Source organism: Cajanus cajan, chromosome 9 (assembly GCF_000230855.2).
Source record: "Cajanus cajan strain Asha chromosome 9, NIPB_CcT2T_4, whole genome shotgun sequence".
Classification (NCBI taxonomy): domain Eukaryota; kingdom Viridiplantae; phylum Streptophyta; class Magnoliopsida; order Fabales; family Fabaceae; genus Cajanus; species Cajanus cajan.
Genome location: NC_138525.1, coordinates 28,625,956 through 28,641,440, shown reverse-complemented (window position 1 = coordinate 28,641,440; position 15,485 = coordinate 28,625,956). Strand labels below are relative to the sequence as shown.

Sequence of the window (15,485 nt, the reverse complement as noted above, 5' to 3'; positions counted from 1 at the left end):
TCAATTCTAATTTTTGAATTCTTAGTTTGAAAATCTAGAATGACACTTATCTGTGAACTTAATTTTTCTCCTAGTACTACTCTTATTATATGATGTGAAAAGAGTAATTTAAGTATTAAATGTTGGATTAATTATTTAATTAATATAATTTTGTGGATTAATATTAAATTAATTATTAATAAATATTCTTTAATTTTTAATGTTAATATGCCATGACTATTTAGAACATCTAATTATTTGATGATATTGTGTTGGGCTATTGTTCTAAATAATACATGAAAAGTTGGACTATTCACTTGATGTTTAATGAGAGATCCTTACTTTTATATAATTAGTTATTTAATCATTATTATTAGACGGTTAATACCTGTTTATTGAGTTAATTGTGATTAAGGGTAATCATTTCTCATTCAAGTTTTTCATATATGATTTATTTAGATCTCATGAAGATGAAAATTCTTTATGAAAAATGCACAAATTATATTATAGTGTGTTTCAATGGAATAATTTATTGTTTTGAATAATTTTAAATATCTTAAGATAAAATGCTCTGTTTAAATGAAGAATTTGCAAACAATTTGAAATTTAAATATTTGTAAAAAAATTTAAAATAATAAAATTTTAAATTTTCACAAAATAGCAAGAATTTAAAATTCTTCATATTTTTTTCTTCTTATTTCACCTATATAAAAGATATCAATAATTTTTTAGTTACTAAATATTTAAAATATTTTTAAATTATTAAATATCATTTAATATTAATTTTTAAAACTATTAAATATTTAAAAATTAACTAATATTTATTTTTATAAAATTTAATCTTAAACACTCTCTCTCACTATATATATAAAATCAATTTTACTTATGGTGGAAATCAATTTATCATTGTTTTATTACATTTTGAAATGTATGTATTACATCAATTTTGTTTTATAAGAATATGAAATATCAAATCATCTTGGATTAATATAAAGTTATTGAGGAGTGTAATACTTAGTAAAAGTTAGACCTATGTTGTTTGAACCCTCCTCATATATATATATATATATATATATATATATATATATATATATATAAAGGGTTATAATTACACCGGTGTAACTTTTACTTAGTATTACACCACTCAATAACTTTATATTAAATGTGAATTTTATCAATCCAACTGTTAGATTGAAAGTTCTTTACTCTTAATTAGATCATATAAACAAAATTTTATATTAATCCAAGGTGATTTGATACTTCATTTTTATAAAACAAAATTGACGTAATATATTCATTTCAAAATATACTAAAATATGAACACTTTGATTACCTTCAAGTTGTTGTTCAATTTTAACAAAATTTGATATACACGTATAAAGTGATAAGAGTTTTCAATCTAACGGTTGAATTTACAAAATCACATTTTATATAAAGTTATTGAGCGGTATAATATTTAGTAAAAGTTACACCGGTGTAATTATAAACCCCCTCATATATATATATATATATATATATATATATATATATATATATATATATATAATAAAATATGAATATTTTGATTACCTTTAAGTTGTTGTTCAATTTTAACAAAATTTGATATAGACATATAAAGTGATATGAATTTTTAATCTACCGTTGAGTTTATAAAATTCATATTTAATATAAAGTTATTGAGCGATATAATACTTAGTAAAAGTTACACCGATATCGTTTGAAACCTTCTTTCTCTATATATATATAATTTTACTCAAGGTGGAAATCAATTTATCATTTCAAATTAAAAATTTAAGAAATTTAAATTAAATTATCCAAAAAAAATATTTAAAAAATAATAAAAATTGAAATCAAATTAATTCAAATTTCAAAAATTTCAAATCTTTAAAAATTTTCTAAAATCTCCCATTCAAACACAACACTATGTCATTCTTCAACATGCTATAATTTTGTATTCACATGATCTTTGTTTGATTAAAATTTATTATAAATTTTCATCATTAAAATCTATCCAAATTTATTTTAGGTCTTACTCGTTGATGGAACAACCTTGCAACTGATGGACTCTGTCTCATATGGTGAAACAAATCCGAAAACCGTGTAAGAACAATGCTCAATAATGCAAGTCCAACTCTTAGTTTTTAGAGAAAACTAGTTCCTTTCCAAAACCTGAAATGCTTGTATCAACATTTATAAACTTCAAACAATTTTAATTAAGATTCAACTTGTTAGTATATATTTATTAAAAAAGCACTTGTAATATATATGGATGTTTTCGAAATTGGACTTAATTGACTTGTTGAAGATTCAATGATTAAATTATAATTAAAGTAATTAAATAGATATTAATAAAATGATGATAATAATAATAAATTATTAATATCAAATAGTATTAAATAAATATAATATCATAATTTTAAAACAGTATAAATTAAAATAAAACGTTATTTATAGGTTTTAACATTTAATACATACCTAAAATTTTAAACTGAATATAATATAATATTTAAATTTGAATTTTACTAAAATATAATATTTTTTATTACTAATAACAAGATTATATCTAGAATAAAGCATATCAAATTATAAAAAGTAAAAATATTAAAAATTACAAATTAATATAAATAATTAAATTATATTTATAGATAAATATTAAAAATAATTTATTTTAACTTATAATTTTATTAAAAATATTTTAAATTAAGTTTTAAAAATTAATTTTTTATAATAGACCAATTTTTATCAGTTTTGACTTGTTCTAATGATTCTTGCAAAACAGAGTCAATCAAACCAATTTTTTTTTTTTAAATTAACCATATTATTATTATGATGTATCTATCATTAAAAATAGTGACCAATTCTTATAAAATAAATTATAAATATATACAAAATAAATATTTTTCTCTCAATATAATAACCAAACTAGTTCACGTCTCATTTTAATAGACATGATATATATGATCAAGGTGAGAATAGCAAAAACAAGTACACATTTAAAGTAATGCACATGTAAATTTTACTATTAAAATTTCTCTTATTACATTAGACTTTTCATATAAATTTTGTATTAAAATTCGCAGCAAACATTATTCTTACAAATTTTTCTGCGAAATTTTATCTGCAGATAATACCTTCGTGGATAATATATATGTTTTTACGAATTTTAAACTTGCGAAAAAAATTCGCAGGAAAGTATCATGCAAAAAAAAAATCACAGGAAAGTTTCTTGCGAATTTTTTCGCAAGAAATTTTGCAGGAATATTTTTTATGAAAAAAATCAAAGAAATTACTACAAATTCTAACAATAATTCTTCAACTTTCAAATGCTCTCAATGAATTTATCCGAAACATTTGTTCTCACGCCTCCAACATGTGATACATAATCTTTTAAACTCTTAGATTGTAGATTATAAGCCTAACACTTAACCATACAAATCAACTTGTAACATAAGTGTTGCCCCAACTTATATGCTCTTTAATTGTTTTATTTTCAATTGATGAGGGACTTGAAATTTTTTTTAAAATATTAAACTTATAAATTTAAATATTTTTTTTTTAATTTTTTTTGCGGATTAAAATTGGTAGGAAAATTCGCAAGAAAAGTTATCTGCGAAATTTTTCTACCATTTAGTAAACATTACTTGAGAATTTATTTTTGCAAGAAAATCTACAAAAAAATAAAATAAAATTCGTACAATATTTTTTGCAAATTTTTATCATGAAAAAAAATTTCTATGATCATTAAAATTGTAGCGAAATTTGAAAAAATTTATTGTAGATTATTTTTCATTAAAAAAATTGTAAGAAATATCTGTAAATTATTTTTCGTAAATAAATTCGTAAATTTTTTTGTAAAATTATTATTGCAACAAAATTCGCAAAACATTTCTGCAAATATTTTTTTAGGAAAATTCGCAAAAAAATGACACTTTTCTAGTTGTGGTTTAATGTATCTCATTTTACCGATTCAACAATTTTTTTTTATTTTAGAACGAAAAATCATATTTTAAGCTTAATACTTTTAATAAGCAAATAATACCAAAATACAATATCACTGTACAAATTATTAATGATCTCTCTGCGGTGAGCTAATTATATTAATTTTTTTTTTCATTTTACACACATCCACAATCTTTTATTATGATCAACGTTACTCTCAACTATTCATTTTATTTTTTTTCAGAAAAGAAAATGCAAAAACTTGCAATCAACCTAGCTAGCTGCTTTAAAAAAAGTTGGTCAAAGGAAACAAGAAGAGGAAAGTTAAAGAAAAAAAAGACAGATATAGAAAGTACAGATTTTATTTTATATGATAAACTTGTTGCATTCATGAAGTGATATGATATTTCCAGATGTTTCATTTATAAGGGAATATAATATGAATCTGTCATTTTCTGGCAAAGCAAGAATTGGACAAGAGGATAGTGTCATAGTGGGATGTGCATAATTGTTGAGGACATTTGTCTTTGGAATTATAAATCCCCAAAGCCATGTAGATACGCTAAGAAAGGCTTTAGATAACAATTTTCTATCATGAATGGAGAAAAACCTAAAGAAAAAAAAGTGATCAAATGTATTATTCAATGAAAATGCGAGTGAGTTGTCCAATCAAACCAAAGGTACACGTAATGGGGTGCCATAAGAAGTGGGTTGCCAACGAGCCTTTGCAATAAGTGGATACATTGATGTCCACCTACGTCCACTGTGTGCCTAGTGCCCCAAGACCAAGAGACCAAGCACACAATCTTCTTCCATGTTAATGCTTTAAACTCACATTACATTCTAATACTTTCTAACACATTTTTTTTATGTTAAATTTTGTTTAAAATTTCAAAATGATGAGAGATTTATTAAATAGTGTGAAATGAGTCATTGAATCAACTTGGTGTATATTTTACTATCAATTTAAAATCATATTTAATATAAAAAATGTGATTCAATAACAAAAAAAATAGTTTGAGTGTAACTTTTTTTAATTCCAATTGAATTCAACTCGGTTAATTTTTAAACACATCCTTAATAGTAGGAGTTGAATATATATATAAAGTCATATGTTCAAACTTTGTTGTCATTATTATAATTTTTGCTTGTAAAAAATAGTGTGAGATTTATCAAATTTTGTGATTTTTAATAAACTTTAATCAATTATAAGGAGTATGTTACTTGTATTCAGTTCTTGCCATAAACCAAATTCTTTTGGACTAATGATGTTCACAGTATCATGAGCAGAATTAATTTCTGATTAGTAGACTATAAAATATCCATGATAGAAAAAAAAAAAGAGAGGTTCAATTACTGTCTAGATCTCTATAGTTTCATAAACCTTATCTTTTAATCCATATATATAATTAAAATTAGTCTATTTTAGCTTCTAAGCATGCTATTTTTATTTTCTTAGTTCATATAATTTTATAAACTTTACTTTTTATTAGTCTCTATAAAAATAGAAGACAATGACTAAAAAGAACAAAAGTGACATGTATAAATGAAGCATTGTTGTTTCTATAATTTCATAAACTAAATTTACTTTTTATATAGGAAAAAAGAGTGAGTGTTTTCATGGCATCTCTCTTAATAACATTTGAGGCTTACACACCCATTTTAATTATTTTTGCTTTAGTTGAACCCAATTGCTCCAACATACCTAACATGAGCACCCAATTCTTGAGGAGGCTCTATCAGATTAAAGAAAGGAAGATAACCAACAAATGGGAATATGCCTCTTAAGATCCTTAGCTTAGCCAATTACATGAAGTTGCTTCAAATTGCAATGTTATATTGGTATCAAACGCATGGTTAAGAAACTTCAAAGTATTTTTACATTAAATTTGTGTTTTGTCTATATCGTTACACCTTGGTTCTTAGTTGGCATGCTAGTTTTTAATTCATTAACTTTTTGAAAAATTACTTGGCTAATGCTCTTCGTTGCCTCAACTCTCTTCCATGAGGAAAGAGACGTGACTCTTAAGCTCTAAAACTAAATTTAAGAAGTAATAAAATGTATTGCGAAATTTGTCATTAGTACTTATCCTACTTTTCAAAGATTTAATTTCCCATTTTTTTCTTTCCTAAAAAGGAGAATCAATATGCACTCGCGTCCCATGTCTTTGTCCTTCTAGCTTTTCTACACTCAGGTGGAAATCTAACGTGTTACACTTCTAAATTGATGTTTTGAGAGCGATCTAAAGTCATGAGAATTGAAGTTGTGGATTAATTACGTGAGTAAAGATATTCCGTACATGTGAATGATGAGGATTATTATCTAAGTAAAAAAAATTATTAATCTGATTCGTAGAATCGTAGCAACGATTAACTTCAAATTCCAGCATCTCATTCATGCTTAAAATGATTCTAGCTAGATCATTAATTAAAGGTAGGTCAATAAAGACATGATCTGAAGAAAAGCAAAATCAATTCGTAACCCCCTTAACATTAATGTGCATTTTATCGATCGACAACCAAAAATTAAACTATACAGAAAGTTTTCATCAATTTTATTAGATTTTATAAGGTAGAGGTTAAAAGGTTTTGTATAATGACACAATTAGCTAAATTTCTTTATTTTTACTAACTAGAACTTAGGATGTGATCAAATCTGAACTTCTTTTTTTTATTTTTTATTTTTTATTTTTTATTTTTTATTTTTTATGTTTTATATCCTTTTATAAGAATTTGTATTAGGAGTGAAGTTGATAATCTATAATCTCACTAAAAATCCTCCAAGAATCTTATGGTTGACTTTTGTTTTGTATGAGGTTGTCCTAATATAAACTTTTATACTCTAGATAAAAGGTAAAGCCTAAAAGAAAGAAAATTAAATTGCATAAAAGCTTCATAGGATGGTCTTATATATTATTAAAACATTATTGTATTTACGCTAAATTATATTTTTAATCCTTTTATTTTTGTTAATTCACAATTTCGGTTCATCTACTGTAAAATAGAAAATTTAGCTCTCCTATTTCTAAAAATATAAAATTTTGATCCTCTTATCAATTTGATATGTTTCTTGATTATTAACTTTTAATATTGTTTGATAGTGTGTTAATATTTAATAAGTGTCGTAATATTTAACGACATGACATATATGAATAAAAATTAAAATATAACATATAACATATCTTTGGTTATATCTATTATCACAAGAGACTGATAATTATTTTATTAATAAAAATTTTATTTGCATATTTTTATAATTTTTTATTTATAATTTTCATGTTACTAAATTTTACATCACTTAAATACGAGTAAATTTTAAAACTTAACGATTAATAAATGTCAATTTTGTAGAAAGATCAAAATTTTATATTTTTAAAATTAAAAAGACTAAATGTCACTATTTTAAAAGGGATCAAAATTAAAAATTATCTGAAAGTGTAATTTACTCTCTATTTAATTTAAATATTATTTTATTTTCCTAAAATAAGATAATGAGCTTATTGAGTCATCCTTACTAATTATTAAATCATAAATGTATCCCTTTAGCGATTGAAGATATCAATGTAAAAATTAGAATGTTTATCTTTTATCTTCCTTATATATATATATTTTTTTTAGCTCTTCATTACTAAAATCTTAAGAGTAGCGTTAGAGCCGTATTTTTCTCTATCAAATGATGTATTCATCATTAAACTCCCCTCCACCAACATTCATCAGCACCCTAGTTTTTCATACTTAAACAGTCATGTGGTTTAATTGAATAAATATTTTGGGAAGATTAGGGTTACTAAAGAAGGGTTTGTAATTAAAAAGGCTTTTAGAAAACAATGATAATTCTAATAATAATAAAATTCATTTTAAAGCTTTTGGACTTTGGTTTTCACAAGCCCAATAAGCTCTCTTTTAAAGAATCTATTAAGTCTGAACTTAATACCCTCCTTTTGTGTTTATTGTCTTAATTAGAACCCTACCGTTAGAGTATCTTGATCTCGAAGAGGAATGTTGAGGATGTTAGAACAAATGCGAATTAATTAAGACCCCTAAAATTATGCTCTAATAATAACAAACAAGCATCTTGAAGTAAAGAAAAAACATGTTTAAAATGAAATTCTATAAACTCTATTTGTTACGTATGGTAAAGACTAAATACTTAGCAAACGAAACATATTGTCTGTCAACTAATGATACTTCTTTAAATGACTATATTTATTGTTCCCTTTTATGTTATAATCATCTATGTTTACTATTTGTTTCAATAAGGTAATAAAATGAGACACTTTGGGATTAACAATTGTGTTAAGGAAGTAAAAGGAATATAAAACAGAAAACTATACACGTCTACTCCTTGAGAAAAGACGTGCTCAAAAAAGATTAATTAGTTGACATAAACTCTGCCACGTGCTACAGTTCCTTTGATCTCTTTTTTAGGTAAAGATGATAAGTAGACCTAAATATCAAATAATAGGTAAAAATTTGGTGACACCAAGGAATATTTCTTCACCAAAGAATATAGACGAAGCAGTTCGTGAAGCTTAAGTTGAAAAAAATCTGCAATATATGGTCTTCTTCAAGTAGCTGAGTAAAATACCAGAACAAGAAGTCTGATTAAAGAGAAGACAACAGAAGAAATTCATTCTTTTTATGCATTTAATCCATAAAAAATACTCTCTTGTAAGTTTCACTGTACTTCATTGTATGTCTCATCTTGTAAGATTATTATGATAGTAACTTCACAATATAAACTTTATGTTTTAACTAGGGTCGGCCTTGAATTTTTTTTTAAGTTATGAATAAACCAAAAACATGATATGTTCTCAATTATTTTGAATATTGTCTTTCTTGTATTTTTATTACAAAATTATTATGATATTAAAAATATCTAATAAAAGATAATAGAAGATAAGATATAAAGATTATTTGTTAGTTATAATTAGATAGCTTGTTAGTATCTTTTTTATTTTATCTCTAAAGTTTGTTATCTTTTCTTTACTTCTATATATTTGAAAGGCACGCTGTATTTTCATATATTAGTTAAAACAATAATATAATTTCTTTAATACAATTTTTTAATGCTCTTAGAAATTTATCATGACATTTAATTCTGAAAATAAGTCAAGATGAATTTACCCACTTCAACCTATTATCACTATAAAAAAAATGTGATTTGTGACAGTTATTTTGACGATCACAAATTGTATTACTAGGTCACAAATTATATTACTAGCGTCATTAATAACTATCAGATTCACAATCGCAAAAAATAATTTGCGAGACATATTTTATAAACGTTGGGTGGGAAAGTTCAGTCACTTTAAAATTAATTTTAATGTTACTTTCTTTACTTTACTGTTTTTGATGGTTTAAAACTGCCATAAAATTCATCTAGTTTTTTCCTAATTTAACATTTTTGGCGGTTTTAAACCGCCACAAAATTACATTTTTTTTTAAAACTTTTCTCACATTTTCCGCCAGTGATATATATAGCATATACTGCTTTGTGACATAACACATATGTACTTATAACCCCTATATAACTTTAGGTTGAAGGGAGAGATTCAAGAAAACAGGACGTGGGATGCAAAAATTATGGAGCACCAGGTTCGTTAGACTTTGACTCCATAGTACTAAATATTCCACGGATTTCAGTTTCATATCAAACCAAAGCTTAGCAAGTATTAGTAGGACTATAAATCAAAGCTTTAAACAGGGAAAATAAGAAGTGGAATGAATAAAAAAGCCAATGACTAATGGCATGTTTGAATCATTGGACGTAAAAGCTATGGAATTCGGGATTCAACTAAAACAAACACACTGTAATTCATAGAATCATACCTTTAATATGAGTTCTGAATCGAGTTTAGCAGCAACTCATTATGCTGGCACCCAGCATGTGGAAGCATACAATATGCGGCCTTTCCGACCTTGAAGCATCGAGTTGTTATCTTCATCCAAGACAAAATATCTGGTACCATTCCTTTAACTTAGTCTTGAATTTGGCCATTAATTCACCATTCAGTGGGAGCTGCTTGAAACCAGCCCTTGTATTCCTAACCTGCCACTGTTTGTATGTCTCAAGTTTCTCAATCCTCTCAGAACCTTCAAATGCAAAAACATTTTTTTCTCCGCCTCTCTTTTCTATGCCTCCAGCAAAGCAATTTAAGTGCTTTGTTTTGAAGTTAGATAAAATTAACTTTAATAAATATAATAGTAAAGTTTGTCTAACTTAAACTCAACTGTAGATTACTGAAACATAGGAATTGATTTTAGAAGTCAAAGAAACATGCACACATGATGTGTTTCCCTGCTTTTTTCATTAATCAACGATAATAAACCAGAGTAACTTTTGATCTATCAAGTTCTCGAGGTATTGAAAGATTATTTGTCTGGAAAAATATATTCAAGAGACGTCAAAATTTCATTCATTTTTCAATTAAGTTTCAATAGTCTGAAAGCATTGAAAGAAATTGCCAGCTCCATCTAAGCAATTCATGTCATGAATATTTCACAATATGAGCAACACCCAACACATTAATTGGCAAGCATGAAAACAAACCACAGGGCAAAATTTTCAGGTACAAGCAAAGTGGTTATGTGAATAGGCCAGATCACTTTGGCAATGGTTACTTAAATAAGAAAGCATCTTAGCTAGCTGCATCAAAAACAATACTTTATCCATTAATAGCAGTTAATTGAAAAAATAATAAAAATTGTGCAACCAAACAGCATGCAATATACAAGATCCAAACAAGTTATATTTTGGTAAGCATTGTTAAAGTTAAAACTTATTTTTGGTAGTGCAATTAAGGTGGGGATAGAAGGCTAGGTGAAGCCGGCATTTGTCAGCATTCTATCATATCTTACTAGCAATAATAATAATAATAGATACAAAGATCTTTAATTAGTGCAACAAATTACCAGCCATTTTTAGAGATGCTAAGAGTGGAAATTATGAATTTCACAGTCGCTGAAATAAAACAGGATTGCAAGCAAGAATATCAACTGAAAAAACACACTGAAGATATTTATCTGGTACAAATCAATAGCATCTTGTCAATTCAGTAGCTAATTTGGTTATGATACAATGTACCCTGCAAAAACATTTTATAAATTTACCTACAAGGATGTGAAATTCCTAACACACATTGGTTAGAAAGAACATAACTAACAGATTTATGGAGCACCAGTTTCATATTCTGTTAAAATTATTAAGACATTGCCAGACAACATTTGCACAGATTTGGTAGGAAAAAAGGGTAGTAGTGTCTGTGGAATGCAATTGATGCCATAATTTACATTAAAATAAATGAAAGCATAATTTAGCCATACAAATTGAATCAATTGATGCCATAATTGTCTGAAGTTTAGCAAAGAAAGATTAATATGATTCCAAAGTGTTCAGGAAGTGAAATAATTGATAGTATGTTACGAAATGTCTTGTAGATTTGTGTATAAACGTAATGTCAATTATTTCAGAATTGATACATTACAATTATCATAGTAAATAATACCATACAGGTACATATTTATCCTTGTGTGTCCATTCCATCAACAGTCCCTATTTTCATATAACCCAAAATGACAGAAGCATCTATTCAGAAATCAGAACTAATTCCCCAGCCAATTTTGAACAATTAAGAAAGCCACAATATAGCGTCAGTGGAACCAAGCCATTTCCTACAACTGGGGATGGCAAGATAGATCAACTAAAATGACTGAGGTCTATCAAAATCCAAAAATTCAACAGACATATTTACATTAAGATATTTTTTATGGTTTCCCTTAAAGTTTTCCTTGGCCTTACTCTGCCCTTTTCTAGTTTTAATAGCATCAATAAGTTATATAATCCACCACAACATAATATTACTAAGTTATATAATCCTACATCCTAAACAATCTGTGTTAGTAACACACTAAAGCAAGAATTTATCGGAACTCAATTCTCATTTAGCAGTGGTATACAAAAATGAGTCCACAAGCAAACTCTACAATTATTAGTTCCATCTGACATCTAACTGAACTAATACTTTTTTGTCTTCCAATCAGTAAAATTTATACTCAAGCATGGAAGGATATGATATAGAAGGAATAAGTCTGCACACACCCAAACAAACAGAGAAAAGGAATGTTAGTTTCATATGATACAAGGAAGTTGTATTTTTAACTTGAAATATAAGCTATGAAGCTAAAATAAATTCTCAAATAATTCATAGTGAGGCAATAATTCATTTTTATGATGAGACATTCACTAAGACAGTGAAGAAACAAACAATGGATACAATTATGCAAAGAGTTGGGTTTTGAGTCAAGATTTGAACCTATAAATGTATATGTAATCAAATCAAATATTCACATGACATAAATCTACAAAAACCTTTGTCAAAAATATCATACGACATTGTGAGCATTTTAGAATCTAAAAACAAAACCAGAGGCTGGAAAATGAGAATCCAACTAAGTTTACATCTAATAAGATTCTTTATACCTCCCAACTCTTCTCACAATGCAGCCAAGAGATTTAGTAGAAAAACGATGGGTATAATGAACTGCTGTCTCAAAAGAACCTGTGCCAAACTAAAGGAGTTGAGAAAGAGTTAATTCAGTATAGGAAAAGATGATTTTTTGTTGTCCTAAATAATTTGCAATATATCAAATTAAAAATACATCTGAAGAATATGCTTCAATGTTCTAAACAATGAAAATCTGTCAAAATCTGTCACCAATATAAGAAGAGAACTGACATGTACCTGATACATTTTTTCAGCAAAACAAGAAATTTAAAGGAGTTTCAGTAAGGAGTCAAAATGTCTCCTATTTACTTAGTTGCCTGATTATTAAGGTCCAGATTCTTAGGCTACTCACTGCAAAGTGCATAGAGTTTATTGGCTTAATAATAACACGTATTAGTGAAATTTTACAGTCTATCTATCTATATCTGCATAGGAATTCAAATTGATAGTTTAATAAAGCAAAATAAGATCAACCTTGAAGACCCAAAATCAAACTAAACTAAAACAAATATATTAACCAAAAATCAAGCACTTAAAGTAAGCGCTAGAATAACATCAGTATTTTTAGTAGGTATCCTCTAGCATGCTACAAGATGGTAAACCAAAACAAGCACAAAATTTAGCATCCACTGCATGTCTATACCTCCTTTTCAGCAGTACTTCTTCTGTGTTGCTCTGAAAATCTGGCTCCCATCCCCATTTCTTCAAAAGGATCCATAAAAAGCTGAAAGTGGAGAGCAATAAACATAGCTATACCAAAACAATTGATTCACAAATTAAGACAGCAATAAGACCAATTTACCAATTTTAGAAGATAATACTAAATAGTAATAATTCTGAACATGTATTAGAGATGTTCAAATCCAAATCATTACCATTATAAAAATAGAAATTTCTGAAATTCAAGAAGTAACACCTCCTACATTACTATCATACTTCAAATAAAATTGCTGAGGAACTTTCATATCTCCCACGGTTTAGATGGATTATGCCAAGAGTCAAACTTAAACTTGTTCATATATCAAACATAAATCACTTGCGATAAATTGTGTACTAAGGATAAAATGTTAACTAAAAGTAATGTGTCGTATAACTCCGCATAACCTTTACTAAAATAGAACAGAATAAGAGTTAAGTAAAAAAATAGAACAAACACCATATCACATAGGATAAGATTAGACGTATAGGATACAAACCGCAATGGATGCTCAGATGTATAAAACTGTGGTTTGTTGGCCTTAGCAATCACAACATCAAACAGTTCCGTCCAGCAGTCTCTACAATCCATAATAAAGAATAAGACCATAACTTCCCTATTCTCCAGATTTTCTGATAAAGTTAGATATTCATCTTTACAAGTTATTAAAATAAAATAGTGCATGAAATCAGCAAAAAAACTGAAAAGTATGTACAGTGGACCTCCATTCTAGACTCTTTCATCATCTAAACGTAAATTACAAATTACAATCATCATCTAAACGTAAATTATAACTGATCGAATTCATTATTCCACCTATACACTTTTTGGAACTCTTTGAAAAATAATTTGCAACAGGATGAAAGAAAACAACACACATGCATTTTAGAGTTGGAGCTCTACAGCTAGTGAATCAATTAAACCAAATACGATTTTCAAGCGATGTTGGGCAATATCACTTTCCAAATTAAGAAAAAAATATTAAATTTCAACTGGTACAGTGAAGTCTTCCTGTACCAATCAAGTAGACTAGAATATTAAATATTAAACTGAATCAAGTAGAGGGACTTTGACCCAGTATCATGTTCTCCTGAAACCTGTAGACAACATATATGATTTCTCAAATAAACTCATTGCACAGAAGATGATGATCCAAAATTCACACCTTGGTTCCAAGTAAGAATCTGTTGGAAAGACGAGGACTAAACAATGGCTGAACCAATCAATAATGTACAGTGGGTTCAATCAATATTCTCCGAATTGGCACTCCACTCTAGAACAAAAGCCAAGAGAATCCCATAAAAACCATAAACAGGGAAAATTGTAAGAAAATATCACAGGGTACAAATAATAAAATTAGGTCCACACTCTTTGAACTGTGGCCAACATAATAACATTTACCTAGTACGGCATCAGAATGAACAAGCAAAGTGCGCAGGTGTTAAAGAACACTCTATTCATATTACGTAAGCAAAGAATTTAAACTAAACAAAACTAAACAGAACATTGTCATTACTTTTTATTTGGTTAAAACCTTAATTTAGTCCCTTATAATATTTTTTTGTTTCAATTTAGTCCCACTTTAATTTTTTGTTTCAATTTGGTCCCTAATAATTTAAATTAGTGCAATGTCGGACTTCCATCCAAATTATTTAAACGAAGTTAACTGTTGGTCACATAGATACCACGTGGATGCCAGGTAGATGCCACGTGGATGCCAGGTAGATGCCACGTAGATGCATAGGTGGATGCCAAATTTCTTTAATGCACCTGGAACTAGAACGGTCCGTTTTGATACCAGAACGGCCCGTTCTGGTTGCACATGTTGTGTGTTAATTTTACATATGGAACGAGCCGTTTCAGATGTAAAATTAACACTCAACGAGTGCAGTAGAACGGGCCGTTCTGGATTTAGAACGGGCCGTTCCAGAATGCCAACCACATACGTACATTCAACAAAATGTCGCACTGTGGTTCAAAAATTGAAAATAAAAATTCATAGCATAACATAAATTCAAAGACAGAAATATGGTTCAGAGAAAACAAAAATTTATAACATAACATATACTAAGAAAGTTCAAAGAAATTACTGAGAAGGAAAATCATCTGGATAACGCTGAAGGTGCCAATAATACATCTTATCCACCATATAACACTGAATGGCTGATAGGATATCAACATTATCTACTTGTACATGTGGTTGTGCGATGAAATGTGGGTCCTATGTGTCCTTTTCCTCTAATTCAGGTTGTACCTCCTCAAGAACAAGTTGTTGTTGTTGGGGTACATCGGTCAATGACTTCAAGGGAAAACGCCATGTCATTTCATTCTTGACTGTATAGTGTCGATTTGGTAATAAGTGG

General features: G+C 27.5%; 1 long non-coding RNA gene across 1 annotated transcript; it reads right to left on the bottom strand.

The window, feature by feature from the left end:
- Positions 1 to 9,985: 9,985 nt before the first annotated feature.
- Positions 9,986 to 14,763, bottom strand: LOC145951793 (uncharacterized). The gene is made up of 4 exons (XR_014429725.1): positions 14,288 to 14,763; positions 13,622 to 13,702; positions 13,069 to 13,149; positions 9,986 to 12,489 (listed from the first exon to the last, which is right to left on the bottom strand). It is a non-coding gene; the product is annotated as an uncharacterized LOC145951793 (long non-coding RNA).
- Positions 14,764 to 15,485: the final 722 nt, after the last annotated feature.